The sequence below is a fragment of the Danio rerio genome, chromosome 9 (assembly GCF_049306965.1).
Source record: "Danio rerio strain Tuebingen ecotype United States chromosome 9, GRCz12tu, whole genome shotgun sequence".
NCBI classification, from domain to species: Eukaryota; Metazoa; Chordata; class Actinopteri; order Cypriniformes; family Danionidae; genus Danio; species Danio rerio.
In genome coordinates, this window is record NC_133184.1 from 27108463 (window position 1) to 27124978 (window position 16516).

The window sequence follows — 16516 nt, forward strand, 5'->3', positions numbered from 1 at the left end:
GTGAGAGGGGGAGATTAAGCAGAGCTTTTTTTTTTACTAAAATATAACAGCACATGCAATCAGAAAATGGGGGTTGTCTACAAATTACAGAGATTATTTTTTATAGAAACTACATTTAGAGCCAGCAGTGACCAGCTGTTGTCTTCTGGGCATTTGGGTGTAGCTTGTGTTGGGTGTCTGCATAGTTCTGGCATCAAATGTGAGCATGTTCGTCAATAAGTCTACCAATGATGCTCTACCAATCTCACACTCATATATGCTAAACCGAAGAGGTGTAATAATAGTCACACTTGGTGTGGGTCGGGGGGTAACTCTCCCTCTGGGGTAGCTCATTACTGGCTGCTTGTAATTAAGGAGCAATTTATACAAAGATTACTTTAATTAGCCAATTAGCCGATCATTTGCAACATGAGAGTGCTGAAGCGAGTGCCATTCGCAGAGCTTTGGTCTCGGCAGAAGAGTTTTACTCTTACCAGCTCTCTGCTGAGATCCCTTTGATCGAGTGAACGGCTGTGCAATCGATGAAAGCAGCGCTGTGACACTCTCACGATCACGACAAATGGCTCGAGGACACATCGGAGGCCGTTAGCGGAAGGGTCAACGAGTTCAGAGGATTGCTTTTAATGTGGGTTCCAATTACTAGTGTACCTACATGTTTTCAGCTCATTGCGTCATACAGAGTGGCATACTGTTGTGTTCAGTAATCTATATAAATGTGTATCGTGGGGGTTAGCAACCTTTTTCATAGCTCTTTTATTAAGAAAACCTTATTAGTGCTGGGTTGACCCCCTTTTGCCTTGCCTTTATTATTTATGGCAAAAGATGCTGTAAAATTCTTCTGAGATTTTGGCTCATATTGACTGTTGCTGCAGATTTATTGGTTGCACAACCATAATGCGAATCTCCTGCTCCACCACATCCAAGGTGCTATGCTGAATTGAGATCTGGAGTCTTGGATACCATCTGAATATAGTGAACTTGCTGTTGTGTTAAGAAAACCAATTTGAGTTGATTTTGGCTTTGTTACAAGGTGTACTGTCCTGTTGGAAGTATTCATTAAATTACACTGTACATTGTGGACATAGAGTGATGGACCTATACCTATAATCGGGTTAGGCTGTGGTGTTTAAACAATTCTCTATTGGTAAAAAGAAAATATATTTTCTTGGTGCTGAGAACATATATCCCACACTATTAATCCTGAACTGTGGATACCAACATAGACTTATTCTTGAAAAACATAGCCCTACTGTATATACGTTTCTGAAGATCACAAATTATGTGGCCAGAAGTCATATGGCTCCATTTTGTCTTTAAAACAAACACTGGGGTGAGGTGGGGGGGTCGATCGTTCAGTTTGTCAGTCAGTCATTCAGTCAGTCAACAAAGAAATTTGAGTCCTGAAAAAGCATCCACAGCAGCCTCTGGTGGATTCGCCAAAAACAAAAACTACAAAAAAACTAGCTCCTGGAACATATTTGGTGCTCTCCAGAAATGTATGTAGCGGTACGTTTTCAGATTGAGCCTGGTTTGGCAGATACTGTACAAGACAAGAGGGATCCATCGTGATGCCAAATGCTAATCCATTTGAATAATCCTGCAGAAATAAAGACTCATCAGATCATGCATTTTTTTCAGTGGGTCTGATGATTATAGCATCAGTTTGCTGTTCTCAGCAGATAGGAGTGCCATCTGTGAACTTTTTCTGCTGCTGTAGCTCATCTGCTTCAAGGTTCAATGTGTTATGTGTACAGACTTGAGTCCTAATCTAAACACGGCATCTTTGGCCACAGAACTCTCGCTCACTAGATATTTTCTCCTTTTCAGCTTTCTTTCTGTAAACCCAAAAGATCCCAAGTAGATCCAATCCCAATATCACCAAAAATCATAACACATTCAAAGTCATTTAAATCCCTCTTTGTCCTCATTCTGATGCTCATTATGATCATCTACATTCCTAAATGCATTGAGTTTCTGCCATTTGATTGGTTGATTAGATATTTGTGAAATCAAGCAGTTGAACAGATGAACTTAATAAAGCGAATGGTGAGTGGATTCTGCCAGAGCGTTGTAAAATTAGCATCAAATCCTTGTTGCAAATAAAACATGTTGGACCAAAACCAATCTGACACAGCCCTGTACAGAGCAGGACTTTTTTATGAGACATGAACATACACTGTTAACTATTTTTTTGGAAATTATACAAACTTTAACTGTAACATGAACTGTATTTTACTGTAGGACAGTTATGCGGTGTGCTACTGTATTTTAAAGTTGCATTGTGAAAATAAATGTGTTTTACAGTAAAAATACAATACTGCAAATACAAATAGAGCAAGATAAATGGTGCTATAAATGTAAATACAGTACTTTTGCTGTAACTGATTTACAGTAAGTAACTAGTGAAAATTCTGTGTATTTAACATATGAACATATTCAAAAACAGGTGACTAAAATCATTTAGGCCTGGTGTTCAAAAAAAAAAAAAAAAGTACTGTATTAGAGTCATAAATCCAAACTTAAATGGGGTCATACATGAACAATCTGAATTACATTGTCTGTGTTCATTTCCTTTTTTCCTCCTGATTTCAAATTGCAATGCAGACCGTGATTATAATGGTTGCTATTTATACATTGGTGGTGATTATACGTAAGCTCTCTTTATATGTATTAACCCATGCATCGAATTGGAAGAGAAGATGATTTTGCTTTATTTATTATTGAACATCTTTCAGCTCAATTCTGTTGGGTAATACCATTACCTTGACTATTGAAAATGGTATATTTTAAATATCCAAATTACATACCACAACATGTTCATCTAATTTTTAACCCTATTCTAAATGAGGAAATTCTTAAAATCCAGCCAAATAAAAATCCTGAGAAATATAAAAATGAGCTTACCTCGCGAGTCATCAATTTGTCATGAATGACTCAACGAATGAATCCTTGCTTTTGGTTAAAAGCAGTGCACATGGATTGATGTGCAGTTATTTCTCAAAACACCATTTTAAACATATGTCTGCAGGAGGATTTTTAAATCCTGACAATTTCAACACTTGCTGTATATGCCATTTTTCAAGTTCAGTGGTACATTATCCGTTCAAAGCTTTAATCTAAAAAAAGAGATGGCTGGCAAGCGTATGCCAAGACCATTTTACCATTTCCTCACACAGAGGTCTGCAGCAGATATTTCATCATGTATCAGCTTGAACTGCAGTTCACTGAGGACTGAAGAAGAAGGGTGTCAGAGCTCGAAACTACAACTACACTCTTCAAACTCTGCAATGTGTGGGAGAGAAGAGAGATACCTGATGAACCCATGCATAACAGATCTAATAATAGGTTTTGAACCAGCACAAATACAGTGTGCATGTATCAGGGGTGTCTTGATGTACCTGTATTGACAATAATCGTGATTAAATAATGAAATATCATTATGATGCAAATTAGGGGGTTTGAAATATACCTATACTGGCCATAACTGTGATATTTAAACATTACTAACAAAAAAAGTATATGACACACAGTGGCGTTGCTGATAATTCTGGGCCTTTTGCAATGCTTTTTTGCTTTAACCCAAGCTAGGAATGTTTTGACTGATGGAAAAGCGACCAATATTGACGTCAAATACTGACATTTATTCGTCAAGTATGGCAACCAAAATCGCATATCTGATAGACGTCATAGTAGCAACATCCACACAATGTCAATCTGTAATATCCTTAGACGTTGATATGTGGTTGATTTTAGGTTGTGTTGAAAAATGACCAAAATCCAACATCGAGCCAACATCTTAAACCATTTAACCATTTATTAATGTCAAATACTGACATTTAGTCATCAGGTATGACAACCAAAATCCAACATCTGATAGACGTCATAGGGGTAACGTCCACAAAACGTCAAGCTGTAACATCATTAGTCGTTGGTATTTGTTTGATTTTAGGTTGGACGTTGGACATTGACGTCAGCCAGATGTTGAGTTTTGACGTCAACTTAATTTTCAAAAAATGCAACATCCCCATGATGATGCAACGTTGGGGTACAATGTCAATCTGACATCATGTTGACGCCCTGTGCATGCTGGGTGTTTAAGGCCATGTTGGTCATCAGACAGTAAACATTCAGCATCAGTGACATGCATCTAAACAGTCTCTGGGTCAATGCGTGTAAAGATTTAAGACATCTTCTTGAACACTTTTAACGTTTCCAAACAGTTTGCTCCAATTATGTCTTGAGGTAGATCATTATGATGCGATTTACCTTGTATGTGCAATTTGATTGGAGAGAAATCACAGGACAGATTTTTCTAATTCCTATAGACAAGAAAAAAATAGTATTGACTGCAGGTTGAAGGAAAGTAGTGAAGTAAAATTACATTAATTTGAGTGTTTGTATTTACTTTACGCTACTGCTCCTCTATCAAGTGTATTATTAAGTTCCAATAAAGAAACAGAAAAATGAAAAATACAGCAAATCATCATCTTGAATACTTTTCCCCATGATTAATAAACTGATTCCACCACAAGGTCAATGTGCGTATACTTTGTATTCATTAAGGTACAATTTAGCCTTTAAAAAAAGGCTATATACATTTAATTAGTATTTGGTGCCATAAATATATGTCTACGTGTACTAACAGTGTAAACATATCATTATTGTTTTGTAATAATTTTTTAATTTATTGCATGATAGAAATATACATGTAAATGCAGGCTGCCAAAGTGATTTCAGTTTCTTTTGATTAATGAAGTATTTGCGTTTCATTCTATTTTGTGCACATAAAACTTGAGCACGAACACACACACATACACACACAATCCTTTTCATCTGTAAATAATGAAGAAAAAGGTCTTTTCTTTGCGCCTTCTCAACAGCAAATTTATTTCTAATCTCATTATAATATTTATAATAAGCTCAACATGTATGAAATATCATCAGTGCGTGAAGCACTCTGTTAATGAGAAGGCCAGCAATGGTGCTGCAGGCTAGCAGCAAAAATATATTCTACTTATTATTCAGGAACTGAATCTTCTACATTTGGAAAAGAAAATATGTATTTATGGGAAAGTTTGAGCACATTTAAATAAGTCCATAGCAAGCAGGACATTATTTGTGGCATGCTATCTGGGGATCATGATGTACTAAATACAAAGTATATTTGCAACTAGCCTGCAGCATGCGGTTTAGTGGGTTGTGCAAATTATTTCTCAGCACAGTGCGATTCTGTTAAGCAGCACATCTTAATCACACTTTATTGTTTGTCCTCAAATTCTGCCCATAATTAAGAAAAAGTGCTTTATAATTCTGAATTGTTAAGAAATGAGTAACTGACGACAGGCTGTTTAAAGTGGTTACTCCTTGGGTGTGTAGTATTTTACAATAATTCAATGCACCAGAGTCAATTATTTTGTTTGTGCAATGGTTACCACATGAATAGTTGTTGTTTTAATGATTCATTATAATGTGTCTTTGGTTTATATTAGGTTACTATGGTTGAAAACGATTTTAAAATATTTAACAAGGCATCGAACTCAATAGAGAGACAGTTTTGCAGTTTTTTTGTTGGAAATTTTGTGCAATTTGACATGCTTTTTCTTACAGCGATTGTGTTCTGCGTCCTGATTAGTGCATTTTGTTCTGTGTCCTGATTGGCTGTGGACCATTCTGAATCTCCTCTATGCCTTGTCTCCTGTACAGTACAGAATGTATTCAGCTCACCAAATGAACATAACTCTTTGATCGCTGGCAGTGTGACTCTGAGGTGCTGGATGGTATGTTTGCAAGTTTTCTCCCCAACAAACCCCATAGTGTCGATGAAACGTTTTGCACTGTCAAAGGCACCTGAGCACCAAACAGACAGAGAAAGATGCCAACCATCACACAAAAAGTTGGACTTCTGGAGAAGCTAAAGGAAGGTATAAGTTATGTGAGTTTTTAAGAGAGAAAAGTGTGAAAATGTAATGCTTATCTGAGAAAATTGTGTAGTGGGGGGTTTTACAGCCTTAAAACATTTATATTCAGTATATATATTCAACATGCAAACTCCACACAGAAACGCCAACTGACCCAGCCAAGGCTCGAACAAGCAATCTTCTTGCTGTGAGGCGCACTACCAACTACCTAGTGTGCTGGTTATTCACTCCCACCACCTACAATCACTGCCTGGACTCTAACCCGCGACCTTTAAATCCCAAGTCTAACTATTACATTAGGCCATAGCTGCCTCCCAACCTGCCCCCTAACCGTCTCTAACTGATGCACTCTATGGCACCTCTAAAAGTATACTTGTATACTTTTATGTAGTGTAAGTATTTTAAGTATACATGTATGTATAAATACTATAATTGTAATTATAGTATAAATACTAATTTTACCATGTAGGTCACAGTCTGTTATGCAATTACTTGCTGTGCTTGTGCATGCCCGCAACAGATCATTCATTTTCTTTTGGGCTTAGTCTCTTTATTATCTGGGGTCACCACAGTGGAAAGAACCGTCACTTATCCAGCACATGTTTTACGCAGCGGATGGCCTTCCAGCTGCAACCCATCAATGGGAAACATCCATACAAATCCATTTACACACATGCACTATGGACAATTTAGCCTGCCTATTTTCACCTATATCACATGTTTTTAATCTTGTGGTGGAAACCAAGGTAGCTGGAGGAAACCCATGCGAACATGCACTCCACACAGAAATAACAACTGACTCAGCTGGGGCTCGAACCAGCTACTTTCTTGCTGTGAGGTGATTGTGCTATCCACTGTGCCACTGTGCAGCCCATTCCCACAACAATTATAATCAAGTTGTTTAAAGAACAATAGCTGATTTCCATTCAGCTCACCGCATCAATGGTTATTGCTATATTCAGTAGTGCTGTTGTTGTTCCATCTCAAGATTTGTGTTTTCTAGCTGTGAAACAAACACCAGCCTGCTTCAGCGTTGACCCCGTTTACACTAATATATTTTAGTATTAAAAAGCATAAGTTACGCCTTCCGTCCACACTACCCCAGAGTTTTCGAGCCCCGGAAACAGAGCATTTTGGAAATTGTGAAGAGGCTGTTTCCTTCTTAAAATGCTGCTGCTCAGTGTCCGTAAGTGTGGGGGGAAACGGAGACATCTGAAAATAGAGGCATACCTGATTGAGGTTTTGTCCTTAATATTAAGTACATTATATGGGTGTGTGTGTGTGTGTGTGTGTGTGTGTGTGTGTGTGTGTGTGTGTGTGTGTGTGTGTGTGTGTGTGTGTGTGTGTGTGTGTGTGTGTGTGTGTGTGTGTGTGTGTATATATATATATATATAAAATGTATATATACGGGGATGCAGTGGCGCAGTAGGTATGGCTGTCGCCTCACAGCAAGAGGTCGCTGGTTCAAGCCTCGGCTCAGTTTGCGTTTCTGTGTGGAGTTTGCATGTTCTCCCTGCGTTTGTGTGGGTTTCCTTTGGGTGCTCTGGTTTCCCCCACAGTCCAAAGACATGCGGTACAGGTGAATTGGGTGGGCTAAATTTTCTGTATTGTATGAGTGTGTGTGTATGTGAATGAGTGAGTGTGTGTGGATGTTTCCCAGAGATGGGTTGCGGCTGGAAGGGCATCTGCTGTGTAAAAAAGTGCTGGAAAAATTGCCAAAAATATTGAGGCACTGTGTAGCTATTTATTTATATGACCGTCATTTTCCCTGTTTGCACAATTATAACAAAACAGAGCCTAACATAGCTGCCTCCTTTCATTTTCATTGAAAACACAAAACATACCCAGTTTCTTTTGCTGAATATCAGTTTTAATAACCAATAATGGCCATTATAATAGTATAACAAAAAATAAGTTTATACAATATAGGAAATAAAGGGAAGCAATAAGTCAAATGTGCAGAATCTGTGTATGTGGTTACATAAATGAATATATTAATTTATTTTTGCGCTCAGCCAAAACATGTTACATGAGAACAAGTAATTCAAAATACCGAACAGTCGTTAGAGACCTGATGAATAAATATTAAGTTTAACAACTATTGTGAGATGAGATCTAACGGTATGTCCTTGATGAACTGTCTGACATATGCTGCTCTTAACTGGGGAGGTGTGCTCAAAGCACCCGCTGATTGCCTGAAGCTCCAAACTCCACATACGCTACAGTGGATGTGTATGGTCATGTGATGTATGTTTTCAGCAGTGTAGTGTGGAAGAAGGGCTGTTCAGAATGGCTAGGTGAAACACCAATGAGGACGTGAATCATTTTCGCACTAAAATGCCGTTTTTAAACTAATACGCAATAGTGTAAACAGGGCCTGAATAGTAAAAAAAAACTATTGTAAGTGTGTATGCAAGCTGCTTATTGTAAGTGTGTATGAATGTTGCTTATACAAATGCACAGTTTGAAAAATTTGGGAAAGAAGTTCCAATCTTTTACAGTTTCAGCAAAACTTATTTAGTGTGGCACTAAAATCTGTGTTGTGAGCAGGTAAATACAGGTAATATCATTTCAGTAGCAATGATACAGCACTGTAGTATAATGCAAAACCTATTACTCATTGTGGTCTTTTCTATTGCTTATGTGCCATTTGCCGCCGCCACGCAACGGCAACCATTTTCACAGTAAAGCAAGCGGGATACTATTTATTCATCAGCCCCTTGGTTACCTTGGTTCGGTCTCTCCATGGGGATGGAATCCGATGCTAGTGATACACTCAGCCGCAACCTGGCAAGGCCTTGCGTGGGCATTCTTACAAAAGACCTTGCTGCTCCCGCAATAATATTTTATCTGAAAGCAGGGCTCAAGAGCTACTAAACAGGTCAAAGCATGTGCACTACGGCTGCTCGGGACAGCAGGGGTGGAAATAGGTAAGCTGCGTGACATCTTCACAGCTGTAAGATTGATGTTGTTTCCCTCCTACACGGCTGCGCTTTCCCCGTGTAACAGATTAGACTTGAATTGCAAAGACTAGGTGCAACAAGGGTATCTAAGGACAACCTTGGCAGTAACAAATCTAGTCAGCTGACCAAGCGGAATAAAAAAATAAAATAAAAAACTCCTAACAAAGAGCAAATAATCTGGAATATGTAGCACAGTATGTCAAGTTCGCCCAAAAAAATGAGGGGTATGCGCTCATGCCCTTGTAATGGAGAAATACATTGGAAGCAGCAAAAAGACTTTTTGGAAGATATTAAATCTAGTTCGATACCTGTCTTAACTTGTAACCAACAGCTGCAGAAAGCTCAATTCAGCATCAGGCCATCTGTTAAGAGCATGCAGCTATAGAGATCAGTGTGCCAACAATCAATTATTAATGCAGCCATTTACATCACCACTGATGAACACAACAGATGACTGCGAGCGCTAATTAAGAAGATTACAATTCAGAAATGCGTCCTCATATGATAATCATCAACACCCTCACAGAATCACTGGAACGATTGTAATCCTCAAGATGTGACATTAATATTTGAACAAATATCCTGCATTTCGAGAATTATATGCGCAAATTCACTTTGTCTGAGCGCAAAAAAAAAAAACAAAAAAAAAAACTGCAGATTGCGCAAAAAACATCCAGTTTAATCACTTGCAAAATACTGTGAAATCATGTTTTCCGGTGATTTATTTGAATTAATGCACTGTTTTATGTATGCATGCTTTTTTACATGCAAATTAGATTTATAGAGTGAATCGCAGAACAGTTTATGGGAGAATTGTAGCATACAAATTGCATTCAAGTCAGATTTGGATTTGAACATTTAGGCATATGAATATGTCTTTTTTCTAGTTGGAATAGTGAAGCTTTTTTCATGATGAAGGTTAATGAATATTTAGAGTACAATTAACTAACCAACTAAATTGCAATTATAAAGTACAATAGGTTACACTTACAATAAGTTTATTGATAAACAGTTAATGCATGAACTAACATCAGTAGTGAGAAATAGCTACGTTACAGAAATTATTGTTAATGTTATATGATTTTAATGAGTTATTAATCATTAGCTATGCACAAAAAACGTGCAAATTTAGCAGTGTGTAACAAACAGAACTGACAACCACTCATCCAACCTGCAGAGGGAGCCCTCACCGGAATTCTGAATGTCAGTTCATTGTCACACAGTGTTTCCATACAACAAGTCAAAAAGAACAAAATTGTCACTTCCTGATTATCTCGTGCCAAAGTAAAAACGGAATTTGTAGCGGTAGAAGAAGCTGTGTCAATCTTTTATTTATTTAAAAAACGACTTGTCCCTCAGAAGATAATCCCGACATGCAATGAATGAATGGTGACATTTGAAGGCATGAGACACAGAGCGCAGATGCTCTTGACAGCTCAGGAGGTAATTAATAATATAATAACACTAATACTGAAATAGTTAAGGCATTTTAGAATGACCAAAACAACATTTCAGATGTTTTACAGTGTGTTTAGCCTGCTGGTTTGTCCATTCACACACATTTTTATCATAACATAATCTTTTATAACAAAACCACATGACCTGATGACATGATTTTTTAATGCGCATATTGGAATTTTTTCAGTGAACCTGTTTCCATCGTAGTTTATGCGCATCTTATCAGAAAAAAAAGTTCTAGAGCTGCACGATTAATCGAAAAAAGATTGCAATCTTGATTTGACTCCCTAGACCAGGAGTGTTTAAATGTGGTCTAGGAGAGCCAGTGTCCTGCATAGTTTAGCTCCAACTTCCTCCAACACACCTGCCTGGAGATCAAGTATGGCTGCGTCCCAAACCGCATACTTCCATACTATACAGTACGCTAAAATCAGTAAACGAGCCGAGTAGTATGTCCAAATTCATAAAATTCGAAAATCAGTATGCGAGAAGTACCCGGATGACTTGCTACTTCCGGCGAGATTCTGGAGTGCGCATCCCATGCACGCTGCGCTATCCCATGATGCCCCACGAGCGAATTCATGAATGAGAGTAAAGCGACGCAACTGACGCAGATAGGTCACGTGACTATGACAAAATGGCGGATGTAGTACGTACGAATTCCATTTATACATTTCACATTCATACTGTATAGAACGTACTTTTCCAACGGCCGGGTAGTACATTTAAATTCAAACGCAGTACCTACTGCGTAGTAGGCGGTTTCGGGCGCAGCCTATATCTAGTAAGAGCTTGATTAGCTGGTTCAGGTGTGTTTGATTAGGGTTGGAGCTAAATTCTCCTGGACACCGGCCCTTCAGGACAGAGTTCGGGCACCCCTGCCCTAGACGATCTTAGTTCAGCATATCAACGATTCTGCCAATTATGTTTTCAAGTTCAGGAGAGAAGCAAAGGCGGCCTTCACATTGGTTAAATACGTAGTTTAGCATTGTGGACACCTCCAAATGGTGTTGAAAGAGTCACATACTGTATTTATAAGGTATAATTGACCCAAAAATGTCATTTCTTTCTTCATGTAATGATGTATTCACGGCCATGAAACCTCAATTTAGCCAGAATCTGGCAGTTCTATATCCTACTAAGATGTGAATTTGTTTTTTATGTGCATTTTCAAGACTGATGCACATCTTGCCGTTTCCATCAACCAATATTTTATGCGCTTATCCAAAATGCACATAAAAGTAGGTGGATGGAAACATAGCTGCTGACTACAAATTAACATCTATGATAAATTGACATAATCTAAGATTAATAATACAGATTAATAAATAAGATTGTTGATAAAGAATAGTGTTAACAATTCACCTATAAACAATCAGATCATTTACAATTAATACCCTGGCCATGTTGTAGGCTAGATTAAAATGTGATAATCTTTATGCCTGAAAATAAATACCCTTTTAGGTCTTTTTCTTAAATTCGGTTCTGTGATAAATTCCACTATGAATACAATCTGAATATGCTAAATCATATGAGTATATGAAACATTCAAATAATAAATAATCATTCACAGTATTTTGATTGAAGTGCACTTGACTACAATACGGTGCATGTATATTATTACTATACACTGCATTATTGAATATCATGTCAACATCAAATAGATGTATTTGTATTCTCACTAAAAGAAAAACATATAGATTTCATAAAGTACAGCAAGTGCACAGATCTATGCTTTGGCATGAAAGGAATGTATTTTCAGCGCTAGCATGTGCATGCTAATGGAACAGATCTGCTCTCTTTTAATGCCGGGCGGTGTTGTGCGGAGCGTCCCGCTGGGTTGCGTGTCCATGCTGGCTCCACAAGCCACTTCAGCTATGCAGCCTGGGCGAGATGGTCCAGGCATCGTGCCAGGCGAGGGTGGTTCAGGCCTTGGCACAGGATGCACTTCCACAACAACGATGGGAAGAGACGATTAGCAGCCACTAAACGCACAGACCATGCAGTCACTCAGCTCAGCCAAAAACAGTGGGAAAATTCACACACTTTCTCACTCTTTCCGATGATCTTTCTCTTCTAGGCCGGAGAAGAAAGTGCCAAAGATGACAAGACAACAGTTGTCTTGGGTTCCCAAGGCTATGCTGGACCGTTCATTAGATGGCTGACTGTTTTTCTTGTTTTCTCTCAACAATTTCCCCTCGCATTTATGTTTGCGGTAGAAAAATGTCGAGAGATGAATTGGTCATCAGTGAGTTCTTATTCAGAATAATTCTTACATGTAATGTTAGTAGTTCCATTAATGGTTTATGAATGTCTGCAGTTCGTTATTATGAATTGATTCTATTTAATGAGTCATTCAGTGCAACTCATTAATGAGTCACAAGCAAACCCGCTGGTCTAAAGCAACTCCCTCATTCACCGAAGTAGCCAGTTGTTACTGAATTAACATCCAGTTTACAAATTAATGATCCCCTTTAGACCACACTTTGCACTACATGTCAACTAACTCATCAGAAAAGCAAAACAAAACAATAAAATATAAATAATATAGAGATGTAAACAGGAATGTTACTCCCTTATCTATACAAACTACTAAAACACACCTAAATACTAGGTGTAAACTGCCTTAGTAGGCTTTGTAGTGTCCATTCAATCAATCCTGTTTCTATTAATCTTGATAAAACAGTCTACTTATACTCTAATGAGAGTAAATTGACATGCAGTTGCAAAATAACTTGGATTTGAAATAAATATCTTGGACCATCAAAATAAGGGGTAACCATCATAGGATTCAATCATTCCTGTAGTAAATGTGCATCCTAATCTGAAGTGGAAGATAATGAAGTAATTTTAACTTTTTTCGATGCACAAAAGTGTTCTTGGAGCTTTGTATGAGTACAGTGGAATCACTGAATTCACATGGGATATTTCAACAATGCCTTTGGTTCCTATTCTGGACTTTGAAAGTCTCTGGACTATTGCTGTCTAGAGAGGTTCACAGAAATCTTGGATTTGATCTGTTTTCTTAATTTGTGTTCTGAAGATGAACAAACATAGGGGACTGAAACCACATGAGGGTGAGTAATTAATAACAGAATTTTCATTTTTTGGTGTACTAAACCTTTAATACTTTTGAGGTTTATAACAGCTCAACTGGAGTCAGATTCATCAAATATTTTGATTCACACTCCCAAGATTCTATTTTACTCATGTTATTAAAATGAAGTTGATGATGCTAAATTCAGATTTATTTGGATGTAGATGTAGTTTGGGACATGCATGAATAGGTTTCATATTGTAAGTAGTTCAAACAGCCATAAAAGACCACTGACCATACCTGTCAATCCTTCCGGGATTCTGATCTGTGCATTCTTAAAGGACATCTCTGTTATCAAAACAAAACAGTGGATCAAGGTGAGAGATTCACTGCTCTTCACTAAATAACTATAGTATTTTTGAATGACTTAATTTATTTATAAGCTGTTGATTTTTATAGGCTTAACGTTTTATTTAATCTTCAATTCGTTCTAATAATGTTATGTATTTTAAAATTTTAAGCTATTTTACTCTCCATATTTGTTACAGTTTTAACAAGGCTTACATTAGGGTTGGGTGATGTCAATCAATTTTGCATTGTACGACATCAAATGTGAAACATCGCAATGGACGATAGCATCTTCGTTGTAGGCGGCAGTGAATTAATTATTTATGAAGAATTAATTAATTCATAACTAATTCATTATTTGTTACCTACCGTTTCAACTGCCTGACCCACATGGTCTTTGTTTTACCCATAACCAAATCATAAACAATTAAAGCTAAGTTACAAATTACCACCTGTCAGTTACTTTTTCCACGAGACTCTGGCATGAATAGGCTAGATTAAAAGTACACAGAAAGTGATCTGTGTCGTTTTAATGGAGTCGACAAACTTGGTTGGTAAAAAAAGGTGCACAACCAACAGCAACTAACCAACAGTATCTAAGGTTTTTAATAAAATTACTAAGAACACACGTGAAAGTGACAGATTGAAGCAGTGTACTGATGCTGTGGCACGTTACCTGACATATTCAAAAGACCGAAGAGTTGTTAGATAGAGACAAGATGAATTAAATATCAAGTTTAACAACTATAGTGAGATGAGATCCAGCAGTACATCTTTGAATAACTTGCACTGCTCTCTGGGGTTTTGTGCTCAAAGCACCCGCTTACTGCTAAAGCTCAGACACGCGCATATGCTGCAGTAAATGACAGAGTGTGTTTGTGTGTGGTCACGTGATGTGCAATTTCAGGGGTATAGTGTGGAAGAAGGGCTTTTCAAAAATGCTAGGTGAAACGCAAGTGTGGACATGGATCACTTTCGTTCTAAAATGCCATTTTAAAACTAAGACTTTTTAGTGTAAACGGGGCCTAAGTGTGTATTTTTTTGCGAATGAGTTGCTGCTGCGACGCAACGGGGCGGGGGAGGGCGGGGTGGAGTATTCGCGATGCTAGCTCAGCATCGTAATGTCTATCGTGATGTCTGGTAGGTTTGAGGGCTTTTGGGGGGTCACTTTCCTGTTTACAAACTGCACATGAGTCTGTTCATTAATAGAACTCTGCAAAACTAAATATGGATGTGGCTAAAGAAGAGGGAAGTTACATTTGAACACTTGAGATAACAAAACACACATGTTAATACCAGGTGAAAAAAATTATGTTTCTCAGTAATACAGATAAACTGAAAACGCATGTTATCACCAAGTGCAAACAAGGCTTCAAAAACACTATAGTACCTTTACTTCTTATAAAGTCCTCATCCCTCGAGTTATTTGGATAGGATCTTGTCTGAGAATCTGTGAAAAATTGTTGGACCCATCTCTTTATACGTAATCCATAAAATAAAGTAGAAGACACAGCTGATTTTCAACAGTCTGAATGTCCATTTAGTAAAACAGTGGTCTAGTTTTCCATTAATGAGGTGTATTTTTTGCACAAGTTTGCAATCACTCTTTAGCACTTGAACAGCTGATCGATTCCACAAGGTGATGCAGTGTTAGTGCTGCATATGAAATCAATAGCGATTCCTTTTCTTCTGCCAAGGTGGAAAAAAAAGCTACACACGTTACATAAAGCCTTTAAAAGATACCTGGTTATTATTTTTTTACCAAAATAGCTGACATTAGAAAGAGATATGTTTATCCAAACATATTCATGTTTGCATGGCTTCTATTTAATTTTTATTGGCACCACAATTTATGCTCTTTGTTGTTGCTAATGATCATAATTAGAGTTGTCAAATGTTTCACATGATAACACATTCATTTAATGAAGTTTATAGGTAAAAATGTTATAAAACATGTTCAGTTTCTTAAATGGAACAATTGTTTCTTTTTTTTATAAGGCTATAGTGTACAGTATTATCTGGAGCCACAGGTTTGCTGGGTAACCTGGATTTGACGGTTTACCAAGTGCTACAGTTCTAAATATTTAATGTTTTACTGAAGAAAAAAAACTACATGGCTTGGGGGTTAGTAAATCAACAACAACAAGAACAAAATTAATGATTTGGGGCTAAAATATCCCTTTGAACTTTCATAATCTTTCTGTTTTGCTCTTTCCGGCCATTTTTGAACAGAGTAGGAAATAAATTCCAATTACAAATGTAAGAATCCATGTGCAGGGCCTGATTTAGCATGTGCAGATTGCTGGAGAACTACAAATGTGCCACTGATATGAACTACAACTCTCAGAAGTCTTTGCACTTATCACTTCTGCCACAGCTGACAATCATTCAGACATTGACACACAAAGCTGAAGCTGATGATTGACTCATTACTTGGACAATTTATACACCTCACATTCTCACACACTTTGCTGAGTCTTGTTCATTGTTAAAGTCTTTGCTCACTGAAGTCTGAAAATTTTCTATGCATTTTTCTTTTGTATTCATATGCTATAGACACTGAGTCTATTGCGTATTAATCCATTCCCAAAAAACATAAAACATTTCAGAATCAGTTTAAGCAGTGATGCTTTGTTCGCCTCTCTCTTCTCCAAAGTAGAAAAAGAAAGAGGAACAGGCTGCATATTGTGTTCATCCTTCCATCGAATTGGCTCGATCACTGTCTCTCCACTCCACCTATAGCTGGTGTGTGGTGAGCGCACTGGCGCCGTTGTCCTGTGGCTGCCGTCGCA

General features: G+C 37.7%; 1 long non-coding RNA gene across 1 annotated transcript in view; it reads right to left on the reverse strand.

Annotated features, from left to right (window-relative positions):
* Positions 1 to 3798: 3798 nt before the first annotated feature.
* LOC141376133 (uncharacterized) overlaps positions 3799 to 16516 on the reverse strand; it is a 44493-nt gene continuing 31775 nt past the window's right edge. The window contains exon 4 of the long non-coding RNA XR_012385401.1: positions 3799 to 4319. This is a non-coding gene — a long non-coding RNA (uncharacterized lncRNA). The remainder of the gene's footprint in view (positions 4320 to 16516) is intronic.